The sequence below is a fragment of the Platalea leucorodia genome, assembly GCF_965183815.1.
Source record: "Platalea leucorodia genome assembly, chromosome: 3".
NCBI lineage: Eukaryota > Metazoa > Chordata > Aves > Pelecaniformes > Threskiornithidae > Platalea > Platalea leucorodia.
In genome coordinates this window covers 39449125-39467528 of record NC_138825.1, presented here as the reverse complement: position 1 = coordinate 39467528, position 18404 = coordinate 39449125, and positions in this window count along the sequence as shown.

Genomic DNA, 18404 nt, shown 5'->3' with positions numbered 1-18404 from the left:
GACCCTCAGCAGAGCAACAAATGTGTCCGAGCGTTGGGGTTTGCTCAGGGCTCCTGTTGTCGTACCGTGGAGCACAGAATTCATGGTGGAGGTGTAAACAGGGCAATAAACAATCTTCTGCTGTTATCAAATGTGAATGTCTCTGTGGCACTTAATTGCTTTTGCAGGCCGTTTTATGCCTCTCTGGCCCCTGTGCCCTGACTGTTGCCATTTTAAATAAGCAATCTGAAGCACAAAGAGACAGAGTGTGTGTTTTATACGTGGGTGATTTCAAAGTTTCTGTGCAGCAGAAGACAGGCCCTCTAGGGCTCTCTTGTGTTGCATTTTTCACTGCCAGTGTTTTGAATGGTTTATGATATAGGGCCATACAAGTGCTTTGTCCACAAATGAATTGTGTGCTGAAAGTCCAAGGGCACTGAAAGAGATGAAAAATGCATTAATATAGAAAGACAACTATGTAATGCAGTAGAATAAGTATCATTATTAACTGCTGTAAATACAAAGCTGTTTGCTGGCATAACAGACCCTCCAGAATAACAATAACAGAAGTAGCCTGAGTTTGCTTCAGAAGGAAAACTGCTCAAAGTCCAGAATTAAGTCAAAATCCCTGAGGGTAAAAGGAAGAGATGAGACAGGATTAGCTCGGGTACAGCAATGCTGCAGCCTTTCAGCGGCACAGAAGTGGAGGTGGATGCTGACACATCCTGCGGGTCCTGCTGCACCCCATGGCCGCCCCGCTGTCCCCTGACACACCAGGTGTGTTGTCCCGGGCATGGGAGCTACGGAGATGCTACAGCAATTTTATGGTGAGCTTAAAGAGAGGAAAGGAGCTTGAAAAGAAATGCATTGAATGTTTTTTTGTGTGGTTTGCCCATAGACATGATGGCCAGGCAGGAGTCATCGCTAGCCTGGGAGCTGCGTAGCCATGATTACTGCAGTCCCAAGGACTCACGTTAGCAAGGGCCACAGGCCAAGTTTATTGGCTAACACAGTCATTGGGCTACTTGCGCACTGTGCCTCCAAAAGGTGGTGTAGACATTGACAAAAAGGGATCTAAGAAAGGGTTTGCATACATAAAATGAGATGTGTTTATTTAAAATAGTGCCACAAAGCATCTACCAAAGGGGCTGTTTTGAAGGGAAAGTACGTATTAATTGCTGGAGGCTAAAGGGAGAGGGAGACGCTGAAGCCCAAGAAGTGCCTGCAAGCTCTGCGTTCCAGTTCCCCTTCTCTGCCTGCCACTGGGGATGGGGAAGGTGGGTTTTCAGATGCAGGTGGGTTTGCAGTTTTTTCTAGCAGTTAGCTGCAGTGATGTCTGCCCTCCCTCTGCTGCTCCCATTCAGCGTGCCAGGCACCGTGAACCTTCTTGCGTGCTTTACTTCTCCTCATTCACTGTACGGGGAACGTCAGCTTGCCAAGCTGAGCTGCTTGGTTTGTAGATCGGCTGCTCTCAAGTTGCTGTCCTCAAGGGGGCTGTCAGAGCACGTGCATGCTTTGTTTAGGTCTTTGGTTAGGACAAGTGGCTCTCCATAGCCAGTAGCTCTTGTGCGTTTACTCTGGGGTGCTGCAGTTATGGTCCTCCCCAAGGAAGCTGCCCTGACTGACTCGTTGTGGGACAGGGAGAGTGTATTGGCTTGCACTGACAAGCTTGTGCGTTATTCTCTGGGCTCTGGAGGGCGTATGCCAGCTCCATCTTCTTACCAGTTTTCAGTGCTGTCACAGTATTTCCATATTGTTTCTGTTTTCACCGAAAGCCCAGATTGACTGAATTTCTCAGTGCCTGTGAAAGAATAAGCATTTGGGCTCTTCATGCTGTCTGGCAAGGGGTATGTGGTGTTGCAGGCTGGTATCCTGACGATGCCGTCATCTCTGTCTGGGGACAGGCAGGACGTGCCTGGCCAAGAAGCACAGGGCTTGACTTTCTGAAGGTATAGAAATTGTGCACTCTAATGGACATAACGGGTCTCCAGTCTGGTAGTACTTTTTATCTGTGTAGCCAGAGCTGCCTTTAGGCAAGCGGTGGATTGAAGATGGGTGCTGCCAGGTGCCCCTTCTATGGTTAGTGAAGTCTGAGCATCCTTGGTGTCTATAGTATAAAGGTGGTAGAGATACCAGATGGTATCGTACTCTTCTGCTATGCTGCTAGCAACGGTGGGCTGCCTTGCTCTGCCCAGGCAGTAGGGATATGGCAGTAAGTATAAGTTGCATAGTGGCAGCCTCTTGCCCTGTGTGACTGTGCCGGGAGGAATGGCCATTCTCCTACTGCTGCTGAACGTGGTGGGACCCAGACCTGTGTGCTGGCCGAGAGCCCGAGCGCAGCCCCTGTGAGCGACACCGGTGCTCAGCAGTGTGACCCAGAGGAAAGCCAAAGCCTGCAGCATGGATGACACAGGCTTGAGTAATCCAGCTTGCCAGCCTTGAGCCAAATTGTGGCCCAGTGGCCAGATGCAATGTCAGTGTATCCCGAGGTGAACATGGGGGGTAAATGCGTGGTGCCATGGCGCTTCTCGTGGGCGTACTGCTGGGCACGTGCGTAAGTGGTTGCAATATCAGTGCACTGGAAGAGTAAAGCAGTGAATGAGTTTGTTTTAGGGATGGTCTGGAAAATGGTGGCTATTATTTGCATATTTAAATATTGATACATGCACTCACTAATCTTTTTAATGGTAAAACTGAGTGTAATTTGATTGTATTCTGGGATGATTATATATAAATCACTTCTTTTTAGAAATGGTTGTGTAGAATTAAATGAAATATTATATTGTTGGGGTTCACAGACTTTTGCTAACTTATATGAACATAATAGTTAGTTGCATTTAATTATGTGTGTAACTAATCCAAAGCAATACAAGGTTTTATAAGGATAATTGGTAAGTTGTCACGTAGGTGGTTGCTCTAAATGGCTTCATAGCATTTAGAAGGACAAAAGAAATTGCACATGAATAATAGGTTATTAGAAATAAATGAGTATGCAATTATTCATAGCATCAGAAATGGACAATTCAGCTCACAATGGAATTCTTCAGAACACTACAGCTACAGTATTTGCATAAAATAACACCTGAAATTTGCACTTGGCTTTGTTTCTTGTTTAGAATGCCTTATGTAATTACTACAGCAGTCTCCTTTTGAAGAAATCCATTATAATTTGAACCAAGTTAATTCTGATGCTGTGAATAATTGGCCATCTATTCAGTAAAATGAATTTGGATTATTTTGGCCCCTTAAATATGAGTGAACCATCTTACAGGGATACATGGTTTTGTAGCCATCTTTTCCTGGTTTATCCTATAAAGGTTTTGCATAAGAGTGTCATACAATTAATTCTCTAATTAGGACCTAATTTGGGGAGGGGGAGAAAGTTTAGACCTATATTTACCTTTGGAGCAGTGTAGCTGGATGGTGGGGATTATTACAGCAAAACCCACCGTATTTTTTCCTTCTTTGGACCATAGATGTTATCTGAAATTAAATATAAGAGAAGAGCAGTTCCACATTCTTCTCTTGGATAAATGCTCTCCTTAGAAACAGCTGCTGTCGTGGCATTGGCATCAGTCTGTTGGGGATGAGTTTGACCTTTTAAGTGCTCTCACATATGTACTGGAAAATGCTCCAAGTCCCTTTCTATTGAGGGCAACAGGAGGGAATTCATAGTGTGCTCTTGTTTTGTGCCATGGGAACACAGTCGGGTTGCTGAGGGGTTGGCACTGGTTTAGGCAGTAAGTATTAGTTTCATTCTATCTATCTGTTTGATTACCAGGTTCAGTCAAAAGTAATATATGAAAAGACCTATCAAAATGCCCTTCAGCAAAACATGGCATGATTCTGCCCTGTAAATGTCAGATTACTGTTTGTATTGTGAGAACCCATTTCTCTATGCAGAGTAAAAACAAAAAGCCCAATATATTTTTGCACCATTACAGGAGAGAGATGCCGAATTACAGGGAAAATCCCGAGGGACAGTAAAGTCTCATTAGTCGTATGTAATTTTGTCACTTCTCCTCTCAAGGCAATAGTCCTGGGAATGAAGCCATCTGCTGCATCTAGGTACTGTCAGTGGTTACAGGATACGAGGACCGTACTGGACTTCTAATTTGTTCTTTACACTGCTTTCCCTAAAACATTGTCTTGGGTTCCTTCAGGTGGATCCTCAGGGGTTTTCGATGTCTCAGTGCCCTGAGGTCAGACATTGATTCCTCCCCACCCCACAAAACAAAAAAGCAGCAGGGACTGGCCGTCTCTGCTTTTCTAACTGGAGTGATGATGCCAGTGTCCCCTTCTTGTCTTTATGGGACAACCTTATGGTGAGATCATACTCCTAAGTTTAATTCCTTCTGCAACCAGAGGGATCAAACCTGCGTCTCCCAAGACAGAACGAAAGTGCCAAGTTGTAGGCTCCTGTGATATAAGGGGACTTCAGCCACTCTCCTGTTGAAGCTGTTGCCCTTAGCTTAAAACAATCAAAATTGGGCAAGACAGAGGGAGCATAACATTGACTGGGCCAACGTACACACTGTTGAGAGATGGGAGGTGAGGGGCTGAAACTTGAGAAGGGAGGGAAATTACTAGTCTCTTGTATTCTGCAATAGTCCATTAATCACTGAACTCTGCATTGTGCTGTATTTCTCAAATGGAAATGGCTGCTGCTGTGCCTGGTGCGGAGAGCAATCCTATGGGTGCGCGTCAGGCAGGCATGCGAGGTCAGAGGTCCTCAGGGAGGCTGGGGAATATCCGTCTGCTGCTTCTGGCAGATTTAGACATGGGAGAATGAAAATATGTGGACATACGGGCATGAAAACAATATGATCCCCAGGTCAAATGGAAATTCCTGCTCTCAGAGTAACACTCATCTGGGCAAACTCCTCTGCCTGTCTGTCCTGTGCTCGCTGGATATGAGAGCAATACCCTGTCTCCATCACCTCCATGTCTCTCAGGACAAGCAACAGGACTGCTGGGAAATAAAGGGCAAAGAAGGGAGGCTGGAGCAGTTTGAAAAAGAGAAGTTTCTGACAGATGAATGGTGGGAAAAGGTAGCTGAGGGTTGCTAAAAAATTCTGTACAACCCACTCTTCTGCTTGTACCTTTTTGTCGAACTGTCCTCCTGTAGTTTTCAGCCTCCAGTGTGACTTGCCGATGCTGTATCTTAACCCTTGTCTGAAGATACCCGTTCTGGCACGTGTAAGACAGCACAGTATGGCTTTACTGCTGCCTTGTCTCATCTGCTCCATGTCAGCATGGACACACCTAAAGCAGCACAGAAAAGACAGGAAAAGAGGTGGTTTGTTTGCTTTTGATGGCACTTTGCCACTGGTGCCTAGAAGGAGAATGAGTGGGTAATCTCTAGTTTGCAGTGTCATTTCTAGCCTGTGCTGTCTCTGCAGCTCTTCTGGAGAGAAGAGATTAAAGAGCTTCAAGATGTGCTAGCATTACATGGAAATCTTGGTATGCAAGAGCCCTGAGAACATCAGTATCACAGTTCTCGGCTTCTAAAGTGTCTTTTTGTTCCCACTGTTGTTTCCAGGGAATGTATGGCACAAGCCCCACTGCCTCTGATCTTGTAGGGAAGGCCTGCTGAAGAGGTGAGGCTAATGTTGCACTCTGCAGGTGTCAAAGATTTGTTAATCACCTTAAGCCAGCTGCTTCAGAAGGGATAACTAAAGGGAGCAGCAAGATGAAGAAGAGGAAAAGGAGACAGCAGGTAAGAGAACAAAATGGGTGGGTGTGTGTTGGTGGCTGTGAGTTAAAAATGTAGCAAAAAAAGTCAGGGGTATCAGCACTTTATAACCAATTTATTTACACCACAGAAGACTTCCTCTCACCCTAAGCTACATGTTGTTCCAACACTGCATGTGTATTCAAGGCATATCTCTGTACTAGTGTAGTTACTGCTATTTTTACACAAAAGTACATTAAGAAACAATTTGTGCAGGATTATTACTCTTGTAAACTTCTCATTATCAGTCCTACTAATCCCCAAACAAAAGCTGAAGCTGCTGTAGTTACTATTTATTGACCAGCTAAATAAGTCTATCTCTAGCACTGAGTTTACTGATTTTTTGGGGTTTTACTGCTAATGAAATTTGACAGCATTTTAGTTGTAAGGGGATTTTAGGATTTATACTGATGTTGAAAGATTGGTGCTAAGAATTAACTAATTATATTACACTTTCCACTACAAATTCTAATTCTGCTTGCATAGAAAGATGGACTCTGAACCTAGCTTGCCCACAGTGTTCATACTGAATCAAAAGTAAATGATTTTTACCTTTTCCTGATAAATACTTCTATTGATTTCTCTATGACTTAAGGCCTTGCTTTAAGACAAAGCACTTGTTTAAATCAATCCCTATTCAGAAAAACATATAAGAACAGGCTTGGTTTAAGGTCCTCTGTAGACCACATGGGAGTTCTCCCTGCATTGTAAGAGTGTTTGTATTATGAGACTGTTTGAGTTAAGTCCATTGGTCATCGTCTCACTCACCCTTCATCCACCACTCCAGATAAGCGAGTGGTTCTAAGGTGGGTTAAACCCAAAGTCCTCCAGGAGATTGTTGCAGAGACTGCCCTCTTTAAAGCTGAGACTGCCTTTTCTTCTCACCTTTGCTCTGGGCTCCTTCATCCCACAGGGCTACAGCTGTTCTGGTGGGTTCAGGATGGAAGTGGTCACTGCTGCTCCTGGTCTAGTGATGGCCTTCCACAGCAGAATGAAGGCCACAGGTGTGTTGCCAAGGAATGCCTCTTGTTCCTCGCAATATTGCGTTAAAATATTGTATGTTCTGCATACAAGGCATTGCTGAGCTATCAAAACAAAGTCATACCATTAGTTTTCAAAAGCATAGTCTGCCCATGATTTATTTTGTTACCTGAATTATAATGCCCTGGATCCCTAATTAGGAAAAGAGTCCAAATGTTGAATTTCTTAAAATGTGAGTATATTTGTATCTGGGAATGGTCTGTCCTGTTTTAGATGTCACCAGCTGAGAAATGTAGATCCAGAATTTTAACCATGCTCATTCTAACAAAGTGTGTTTGTAGTTAGAATTCAGGTTTGGGCCCCAGTTCATCAAGAGCTACTCTGCCAGTGCAAGGTATTGCTAGGCTGATAATTTCTCTTACCTGATAGACACGGAGACGTTTGGTAAAAGAGTGTGTATTTTTATATAAGCATCTTTCATATGGAGCATCACAGAACATTAATGAGAGTGAATGGAGGGGAAAAACCCCCCATTTCACAGGCTGATAAAAGCTTCAGTCTAACCCCTAACAGTTTACTGAGCTAAAGATCGGTTACATGGTACTAAGCCAATTCAGATATAGTTACATTTGTTTCTGTAGTTTATATAATTCTAATTGTCCTTCCTTAAGTCAAGTACAGGTGGTTCTTCTCTTCAGATTGCTTATGCAATTGCTTTGTAAGTTTGTAAAAGTATTTGCTGTTCCTGTGGCTTAAAGGGTCAGATATTGCTTGGGGCTCAAATGTAGTTTTGACATAGCCTTTGTGTGTACTGCTAAAGGTCAAGGATTACAAAAACCTTGTTTTATCACATGTGTAGAATGATGTATGGTTTTTTTGGACAAGATAAAGATCCCAAGAACAATTCATTTGCTGGAGCAGTGTAAAAGCCTTGGTGACCTTTGAAATTAAGTGTAACTGAACTCCAGTGTTTATTGAACTGCACGAAAAGCTTCTAAATACCTCAGAGTGCTTTGTGAAGTACTCCTGCCTTCTGGCATCATGTGAAATATTAAGCACTAGAAAGTATTTTGGTTATGCATTTAAAAATATCTGTGACAGAATGGGGAATGTATGAATATATGTTTCTATGGATTCTGTGGGACATAATGAACTCTCTGAGAATGCTAATGCCAGGCTGCAGACTTCATTTTGATTGCAGGGTCGGTCCTTGCCTTCCTCCCCTCTGTTTAACTCCAGTGTGGACTGTAATTTGAAGACAGGGCAGTATGGGGCTGCCAGTAGAAGGCTGTCAAATTCAGAATTATTTCCCTGTATGTGGTGTGCTGAGCAAGATGAAGTGGGTGGTGTGTCTTCTACATCAGTGCATTACATTACTGAGCTCTCAGAGATGTCCGACCCTTAAAAAAAATAAGTGACACCTCTATTGTGGTACAGTGCAAAGGTGTAGGAGGTTGAATTTGGAATATTTTTCTTAAACACTCAGAGTTATTCAAGGATTAGGGATTCATATTAAAGTCCAGTATTTCTAGGCAGTTCGCGATGGCCTATAAAAGTAAAAGGAGGGTTTTGTTTTTTTTAAAGGTACCCAGACATGAAGAGCCACAGAACCACCAGTGGGCCCTCATTAAGTTGTTGGCCTCATGACTTTGTCAAGCTGTGTTCCTGATCCAAGTAGGATGTAACACTTTTTCTGTATGTTTTGTTGAACGTATCTTGAGGACACATTCACTCTCTGCCAGCCTTTTGTGGAAAAAACACCATATTGCATGCTGCCAGAGGTCTTAAAACCAGTGACTGTCCTCAGCTGCGTTGCTGGTTTATGGACAGTGCTTACAGCTCTGCCATGTGGCTTCTCCGAACAAGAGCGGATCACTGCTTATGAGCCCACAGCAGAGAAAGTAGGCAGTGTGTTACATGCTAACACAAAATATTCTTGGTTGGCACTGGAGAGGTGTGCACCCAGGCAACCTTTGTGCATTTTTCTGTATGAAGTTCTTCACTGTTGTGCTGTGTTCGCAGTACTCTTCAAAGGCTGTATGTGGTATGCAAGAACAGCACGTATGCTACACGAGCAGTTGTAAGTTACGCCTAGTCAATTCTTGTATTTGTGTCCCCACAGCTTTATTGTGACTTTGATGTTGCCTGTCATGGAATGAGATAACTATCTTAAATGTTGATGGAAACCTTCAAATGGGTTTGAGCTTCAATAATAACATCGTACATGTCCACACCAGAAAAGGCACTGCAGACCTTCTCTCCTTTCCCCCTCATCTATTTTTTTTTCATAGCTACATGATTTTATTTAGAAACTTTAAGTAATGCTGGTATTTGAAACACTTTCAGTTTAGATCACACCAAGTTTTTGGTGATACTTATTCACCAGACTGGCCTGCACTGGAACTTCAGCAGGCCACTGGGGTGGAGCTCAGCAGATACAGGGCCAGTTCCATAACCCCCCACCACATAACTTTGGAGACAAAACAGTAGAAGGCAATCTCAGGCTTGCATTGAGATCCTGATTGATTTATTTTGTAAATAAAAATTATACACCTGTGTTGCAGCCATCTTAACTTTCCAAATGTGTGTACCTGGAATTGCAGTGGAATATTCTAACTAGATTCTTGCTAGAAAGCAAAAGCTTCATATATATATATATATATACACACACACACACATAAAAGAGAGATATTTTTTATATATATATATATATATAAAAGAGATATATTTTTATAATTTCCCCTGCTAGTCCCTGCCTGTTGGCAGCATTTCCCCACCACTATAAAAATGTCCTGAGAACCCCTTCTGTGGAAAATCTGATTTTTATGTGTAAAAGGATCATACAAAGGCTTATGTGGTGTTATAGAACCACCCTCAAACCCCCACCTATTTGATAGAATTGAATTACAGAATCTTAAATTGTAAGCTGGAGAGGAAAAAAAATCATTAGATACAACTAGACTAGTGTCCTATTCTTATGAAAAGATTAAAAATTTGTTATTTTCAGATAAATAGGTTCCCTCCTGTGAGTAATAAACTAGAAAGGTGGACTAGAGGCTATACTTCATCTGCACTAATCTCGGTGGCTAATACAGAAGGTGATGGATAGTAATGAAAATATCTGCTTTGAGTTGTTTTTAAAATTGAACCAGATGAACAACCCTTCATCAATTTCCAGTCATTACTCTTTGCTAAGAAAGAAATTTGAGAATTGTATCATGGCTGCAACCTTGGACTCCGTGCTGAGTATCATTTAATAAAAACTAGGTACATTTAGGAAATGTAGTATCATTAGCTAAAGCTACTGCATAAAGACGAGCTAAGGGCTACTACAGACTTGAAATGTGGAATCTGTCTTTAATGAGAGATTTGTTTTCCTCTTTAAGTTACTCTGAAAACTGGCTTTTAACCGTATTTTCTTTCTTGTGTATGTCAAAATCTGTCTAAAATACTAGGATCCAAGTCTCATTTTACTCAACTGTATTCCTTTGGTTAATGTAAGTCATATTTGCTTAGCTGCCATGTGATTCTCAAAGTTACCTGTCTTTAGTATTTCTTTGCTTTGATGTTTTGTGATGCCTGCTAGCTGTTATGGCTGCTTTGTCCATGGAGAAGATTTGTGACTAAGTTGAGCAGAGACAGGTCCTAGGGAAAATTGTATACACTCTGAACCGTGTCTTTTTGAGATGTATGTTGTATGTAATTATTTTCCATGTGTAACTTTATAGTAGATCTAGTATAAGGCAGACACAACATCCCTTTTAAACCTTTTGTATAATAGCCTTAATATGGGCCATTACTTTTCTGAATTCCCTGACAGATGTTCAGGTTGATGAATGCCTTAAAAGGCTTTTTTTTTTTTTTTTTTTTTTAAATTACTGACATGCCAGCAATTTGTTCCATGATTGGGAAAATCAGTGGATGCTTAACTGGCCAACGTGAGCAGGTTTCATCCTCATAGATTAGCATGGATATACCATAAATGCCATTTGCTTGATTTCCACAGGTGTTTTGTCTTGAACAGTCAAGCAATCCAACTAATAGCACAGAAATACCCTTTAAGATATAAGCGGCGCTGTCCTTTGAGGGCTTTTTCATTTGCACGTGGGTAACCTTTCTCCACAGTTCTATCTGCTCAGAAGAGCTGTCAGGATAACCTTTTCTTCCTTGCAAAGAGTGAGTTTGATGTCTGTTTATCTCAGGAAGACCTGCTTTTCCCTGCACCAGTAGTGTTAGCCAGAGAGGCTGGATGAAGCATAAAACGTTCCAATGCAGCAGGCAGAGCTTGGGGTCAGGAGATGAGCCACAAGAACTGGATTCAGACGACATGTATAGTAATTCTGATTCTGCTATGTGACCTTAAGCAAATTGTTTCTTCTTTTGCACTTTAATTTTCTCTGAGCTGCAGGCAGACTGTTTCTTGTTCAGAGGCACTTAGCACCACAGGTCCAGCTTTATTCATGCTCTCATTCCTTAGGCAAAGCCTCTACATGGGCCTTGGGAAGCTCATATAACTCATTGGGTAAGCTAATCTGCAGCTCCTGAGCTGTTTCTGTCAAGCTAGGGCAGCTCTATGTGGTTAAACACTGTATGCCTGCAGGGTTTCAGGTTTGATCCAAACCCCTATGGGTCTCTTTTCACTAATTCCACTGAGCTTTGGATCAAGAATTTAATGCTTCGTGGGATGTTTTCAGCGTGGGAAGCATGCACTCATTCCTGGTGTTTCAGTACAGTTTTAAGCTTCTGACTAATTCCTATTTACAGGTTTTGCATTCTAATGGTTTATAAATTTGTAAAATGAAAGTAGAATTATTTAGGCTTCCTGGGGAATGCAATCCTAGACACACCTGGTCTAATTAGAGGTTTAATTTCTCTCCTGAGTTAAAGTCTAAATCCTTTTAACTCTCCAGAGAGACAGAGAACAAAAATGGTTGTGAAGTATTGAGCAGAGCCAATTAGAGAAAGAAAAGGGGTATTGTTCGATGGCCATGAAATCTGCAAAGCACTACCACAGATACAGAATAAGATGGCTCAGAGGTTCTCCATCAATCTATCTCCATAGCAGGCTTGTTAGGACAAGAGAAGCAATTTTGAGGCACGCAGTTTTGCAGACTTGGCTGTAGATTAATACCTTTTGCATGCGAATGGTTTTGTTTTCCTGTTGCTGCAGGGTTGTTCCAGTTTCATCTCCCTCTGAGTGATCCTACCGCAACTCTTGACTGTGGTTACTGTGTTCATGGTCCCACAGAGTTTAGGAACCTCCCTTATAGCTCAAGGCTCATTGTATGGAGAGATGGTAGGGACAAGCCCAAGTGCAAGTTGGAATTTATGTGCTTGAGATTGGATTTAGGATAAATTCAGGTCCTTGAACCCTAAATTATCACCCAGAGAGCTTTGTATAGCTACTCTTTAAACTGTGGAGGTTTCTGACTTACACAGGTGTATCTTTGCTTGACTGAAGTTCCCCAAGTGTCTGCACTGTCCCTCCGTACACGTTAGGGATCATCCTTGTCTTGACAATTGAAGGAGCTCTGGTATTAAATGATGTCTGAACCCTCTGCAGGCACAGAAGTGAAATTGTTCTGCGTCTGGCTCGTGGGCTGCTTGATTCTGCAAGTGCTCATGGAAGTGGGTCTGTGGTAGGAGACTTCCTACAAAATACAGTTTCACGTGACTGATTTCTTTCTAATCACACAGGCAATGTTGCTGCCTAACATGGTATGTTAGCTTTAAAGTTCTGTCCCAAGAGTGTGTGTTTGTGGTTAGGTGGTTAAGATATGTGGCTGGGTTGTTATTTTCTGGTTGTATTTTAGTCAGTGCTGTATCCAAAATATGGACTTGGTTTGTCTGAAAACTCATTGGGCTCAGAAAGAGCCCACTCAGCTGTAAGAATTAAAAAGGAAGTATATAATGATTAAAGTGTAGTTGAAAAACAGTTCTACTGTGTTTTGTGCTCAGAAACAGTAAGCCATAAGAAACAATATAGTCAATCTTTGTTGTATATTTTGGATTAGGCCCTCAGTGCTTGCTAGTTTTCTGAATCCTTCTCTTAGAGCACTAAAATGCGTCAAAAAGTTGAACTCAAAATGCTAGCAACAGAACAGTATTCATAGGAGCAGAAAAAAGCATGAAGGGAGGATAACTCATTAAGTCTGTCCTAAATTAACTTCTTTCCCCAGGTCAGGGAAATAGACAATACGCTTTCATCAGCTCATGATCTGTGTTTGGGTAAAATTTTTCATGAGAAATTTATACTTAGAATGAAGGGAGAGAGAAACATAAATATCTGCAGCTGTTGCTCTGCTGTCTTCTTCAGAGTACTCAGCTTTTGTGGGCAGTGTGCATCTTCTCAGGTGATAATTATAACTCTTTTCAGTACATCGTTGTTAAAAAGGCAGACAGATGATAATTTTTCTTCCACAGGTTATTTTGCTTTTGGTTTGTATTTATTTATTTCTGAAGAATACTTATGCTTTCACGATAAGTGCTTAAATTATGGGGAGGATAGCAAATTAGAAGCCTGCATAGAAGTATCTGTATGCACACACAACTGACCCTATAAATGGATTTTCTGCCAAGTGTGTACAAAAAGCTCATTAGTTATTCTTGACATTTTGGTGTGATGAGCTTCCTCAAATGAATGAAAAATTAGACCTTGTCTCCTGGAAGACATAGGAAAGTGCTAAATGTTGACAGTAATTGCCTTGTCAAATAGTCGAGAATAACAAGACATCAGGTGAACAACTTTTCATTGTACTTATCATTGTACTATCGTGCTCACTTGCTGCCTTTTTCTCTGAGTCTTTTCATCTTGGTGCCTCAGACTTGCCACTAATTTTGTTCTTTTGATGATTTGGCCTTTCTAGTTCTGACTCCATTCAGCATATTTAAACCATGTCTAATGGTCAAAAGTAAAACCTTACTGCCCAACTTTGTTTCACTCCAGTTTTTGAATTACTGTTTTTAATTTTTTTTTTTTTAATTGAAAGAAAGTGCTGTGTGCCAGCAGCACAGGGTTTGGCAGGGGGCAGTACATAAGTCAGTGATTCCTTTTGTTTTCTCCCTGTGAAGCTATTTAGACCTGCTGTTTGCCCAGGCATGGCAGAATTTTACATTAGCAGTAAATTTTTTGAGTGGCCTATCTGGAGTCTCCCAGACTCCAGTGATCTTCTCCATTGGCCACCATCTGAGTCAGACAGGCAGACCGAAGGGTAAAAATCATCATTATCAGCTCCCTCTCAAAATATTCTGCAATGCAGGTACACAGCTAGTACCACACAAATACTGGCTCTCAGACTGCCCAATGCTGGCACTGCCAGATACGTTAAAGCTCTCCACATTGAGTGGATACTGGTGTGCTTTGATCCTTAAAGGCTTTTCCCTGGTTGTTTTTTTCTACTTGGTGATTTGTTTTTTTTTGATTGTTGCCCATTGTTCTCTCCCCCACTTCCCTTTTTAATGTTTTGGATATCTGTATTATTCCTGTTGTGGGAAACTGCTCTTTAGCCAAGGTTAATCATAGTGATTGATTATCTGCTGAGTTTTCAAATCTGAATATGGAATAAGTGTTTGTTGAAAATTTTCTGTTTTCCAGTAGTTACCCTCGCTGTTGACTTGCAGACAATTTCTTCTATTATCCCTCTTTATAGATCACCGTTAACTTAGAGCCTTAAGCAGGGTAAAAATCTGGTTTGGTCAATGGATTAGGAGCCAACATTCAGTCTGTACTAATTTGCTCTGAAGATATATTTATGCTGCATATACAGAAAAGATGTCTCTCCAACACTGTTACAAATTGGTTTGACTGACTTTTGTCAGCCAGGACGGAGCTGTAGGTGTGAAGTTCCCTGGTGATTCAGGATAAGGCCGGGAGGTTGAAACACAAGCAGGTGGGCCCTCTTGTGCGTAACGTCTAGAGATGATCACTAGATGGCAACGTTACATAGCTGAAAGGGCCGATCTTGTCTTCCTATTGCAAGCTTTTTATTTATTTCTTATAATCAGCAGATGAAACGGTCTTTTTCACTCAGGTTATTTAGCCAGGGTGGAAGATTTCTATGAGCCTGTAGGATGAAGAAGTAAGTTATCACTGCAGATTACACAGCCATTTTGGAAATTAAATAACTATTTAGAGAGCTCTTGTTAATCATTCTCAGGTAGTCAAAGGACAGGCCATTCTGCACCAGTGAAGAGCTGCTATACTTACTGTTCCTTAGGGTAATGGCTTGCATTTTAGATAAAGATCCTTTAAAAAACGTAAAAAGAAGGACTGTTACTGCTTTTTTCTTAATGAAAATATGCTTTTGAAGGCATAATGATCTCTGACAACCCTAAGCTTAGTTTGAGATAGTGACCTTGTGCACTGATGCAGTTTTGCTCATTCTGTGGTTGACATATAATTTTTCATATTACTTTTTTAGAGCAAAGCGCTGTCTAGGTTCTGTACAAGTAAATAAATTAAACATGAACAGCATGCACTTCAGACTGATACTCAAACTCTGACATGATAATGCGATGTATTGTATGTGCCAGAAAGAGTAAACATTATCTTACAGCACAGGCCTTGTCCTGAAAGCAATCAGTGTGGATTTCCTGGAAGGTGTGAGCTGGAGGGATTAGAGGCCAGGTGTGCACCGAGATCTCTCTGCCATGGAGTTCTGGGTGCTTTTGGTCAGAGGTTCTGGTGAACATCACAGGTTGTACCAAAAGGAAGTTTGCTGGGGCCAAAAGTCTGTCCCTGAGGTTTCTTCAGCTCCTACCAAGGCAGTTTCCAGAGGTGAGGACACAGAATCTCTTTGGAGTGCCTAAATATACTATTAGAGGGGTAGCTTTCAAAAATCACTAGTGAAGTCTGGGAATATTATTTCTTAATTATAACCGATCAAAATGAGATTGATCATTTGTGGGTTAAAGAAATATATTCCTTTAATTACCATATGAACATTGAAGGCTAACCAGAATAACAAGCCTCACCTGTGGCAGAAGAGAAACAATTTTCTGCAGATACAGTAGCAGGTGAACATTGTAAAACAGTGATTTCAATAACTTTCATGAGGACAGTGACTCCAGAGACATGAAGCTGTTTCTTCCAGATTCACCGTATTGCAGAAGAATTTCTTTTGCAAATTGGAAATTGCAGACTGGGTAAAGACTACATGTATACATCAGTATATGTGTAACCATGACATCCTGGTATCAAAAGTAAGTGTGGGATGTTTCTGATAAGGTATTCCCACTGAAGACAGGGAAGAATGAATGCTCTGGAGAAGTTAATCTCTGATCCTGATATATATATCTCTCTGATAGTTCTGGTTACTCCATGTTCAAGGAAGATAAATTCAGACTAGGACAAGTGTTAGCACAGCCCCAGGTCTATTGAGCCATAAGGTACAAGAAGAGACAACAGCTTTTCTTGTTTAACCAGCAAAATGAAGGCTGAGAGGTTGAGCGTTTAGGGGTGACGATGACAGGGGGAGAAGGGGAGGGAGAAGCTAAAGAACCATGGTAGCAAAAGACCAAGTGGGCATACATTCTGGCTAAGTATGTCTTGCCAGCAGAACAGGGAGGTCTACGTGAACTTCTGATAGGCACGGTGTAGGCAAGACAAACCTAACTGATGCTTTTCTTGCATGAATTATGTGGCTTGGTTGACTGTGGGAGAACTGATCTCTTCAGCTCTTTTCATTCCTTAAACACATATACAACTAAAGTGTTTGATGCTCCAGTGAATAATCATGCAACAGTGGACTGTACTGTGGGTCAAAACCAGACTGCTTTGGGAAGGATTGTATGCTGGATAGCTCAAAGAAATGTGCTTGAGACGCCCACTGTTTTCAGGATTGCTGGGGGAATATTTACTAGTAGCTGTAGTCTGAGTCTTGATACAGGCATTTCAAATGCTGAACTGCACCTCTACTGATACTGGTGTAGACTTAATTTTTCCTCTGATCTTTGCCAAGCTGAAGAGCTTCTGTCAGCAGTAGAAGCCTTCTTTTTTTTGGACCTTAAGATGAAAAGGACAAGATTTTAAATCTCCATTCATTTTCATGCTGTTTCATTGCTGCTCCTATGGTCTGGGGCAGATAGAAACTGTTCTGAAACGTGTAGGATGGAATGTAGTATGCCCAGACGTTGTATCTCCCTCAGATCTTCAGGTATGTGTCTCCATGTGTTTTCTCTTTACACTTGAAAAGGCAATGTCTGGTCTTGTCCACTTCATGGTCTGTATAGCACAAGACGATAATACCAAACGGCTGCTGTGGCATTACCTTTCCAATGCTCCCTGGTCCTGAACCCCATAGTAACGAAAAATTCCGCTAAGATCAGCCAGCTGATCTGGCCTGCCTTGTTCCATTAGGGAGAAGGGTGGGAGAAGCAGGGGAAACATGCTAATATGTTCACATATTTTTAATGTAACTAACGTAGGTAGTGGAAATTCCAGGCATGTTGACACATGACTTCAGTTTCTTTCGTCTTTTCATGGGAATACGTGCAATGCGCGCAATTTTGCTAAGACATCCACGAGGAGGAGCCCCACGCTTGCTGAAAAAGGGTCTAGCCCCGTCCTGTTTTTCACTGCTTCATCCGCCGAGGGTAGCCTTGTCTTGAAGCGTAATTAGTTCTGAGGAAGAATTTTATCAGCCTAGTCTTTGGGGAGCGGTAACATGTAAGCACTTATTAAAATGTTATTTTGGGGTCATAATTCTGTCACGAGTCAAACTTGACAGATGCAAATAGGAGAAGGGGTTATCTCTCCACAAGGATCATTTGTGTTTCCTTCTGAAGATTTACATCAAGTGGTGCATTTCCCCTCAGTCTGTGGGATTGTATGAGGATAGAGAACACTTTCATATTTTGAGTAAGAAAGTGCATAACCTTTTACACTGGGAAGGTTGTAGACAGTGTACGTTTTAGATATTCCTTCTGGTAGCTTCAGAAAGAAAAGTAATGGGCGTTAATTGACACAGACATCAGGTCTGACTTTTTTTTTTTTTCCTGAAAACTGCCACTCAGCTGCTTTTAAGTTAAGGTATTAGAAGGGACAAAAGAAACGTGTTTTCAGCTCTGTGATCTTCCACAGGCTTGCTGCGTGACTGGATGGATTGCTTCATCTCTGCGTCTTGGTTTCCTTTTGGTAGAAGAAGGACCATAGTTCTTGCTTTCTGTTCCGAAGGTGACCCCTTTCTGTGGGAAGGTCTCTTACATACTGTCTCACACGAGAGGGCATGGTTACATAGGGGCTGTCCAGGAGAATATCCCAGGATGCATTAATCTTTTTTGAATTTTCTATTTGGAGAGTGACTCCATTTAGATTATAGCCATGAACCTACTAGTGAAGGCAGATCGCTGATGGCTTTGGGGCTACCTGCCACTGACTCTGATGGATGCAGCCCCCCTCCTAGTGAAGGGGATGCTGTGTCACTCTGTCCTGTTACATGTTGCAGAGCATGTGCTTCCTTGAGCAGTGTTGCATGGGAAGGTGGCAGGATTACAGACATCTAAATTCCTGCCTTCCCCTCTCCAGTTAATCTGTTCTTGTGACGTGATTGGCAAAATTTCCCCAGACATCAACGGGACTAGGATCAAGGCTTTTGAACCTGTTAAAATTTAAAAAAAAAAATTTTTTTAGAATGAATTGCATTTGAAACGTGAGTAGGAATTAAAGTGCCGCCTTCTAAAATCACCTACCATTACCTTTGCCAGCTGAATG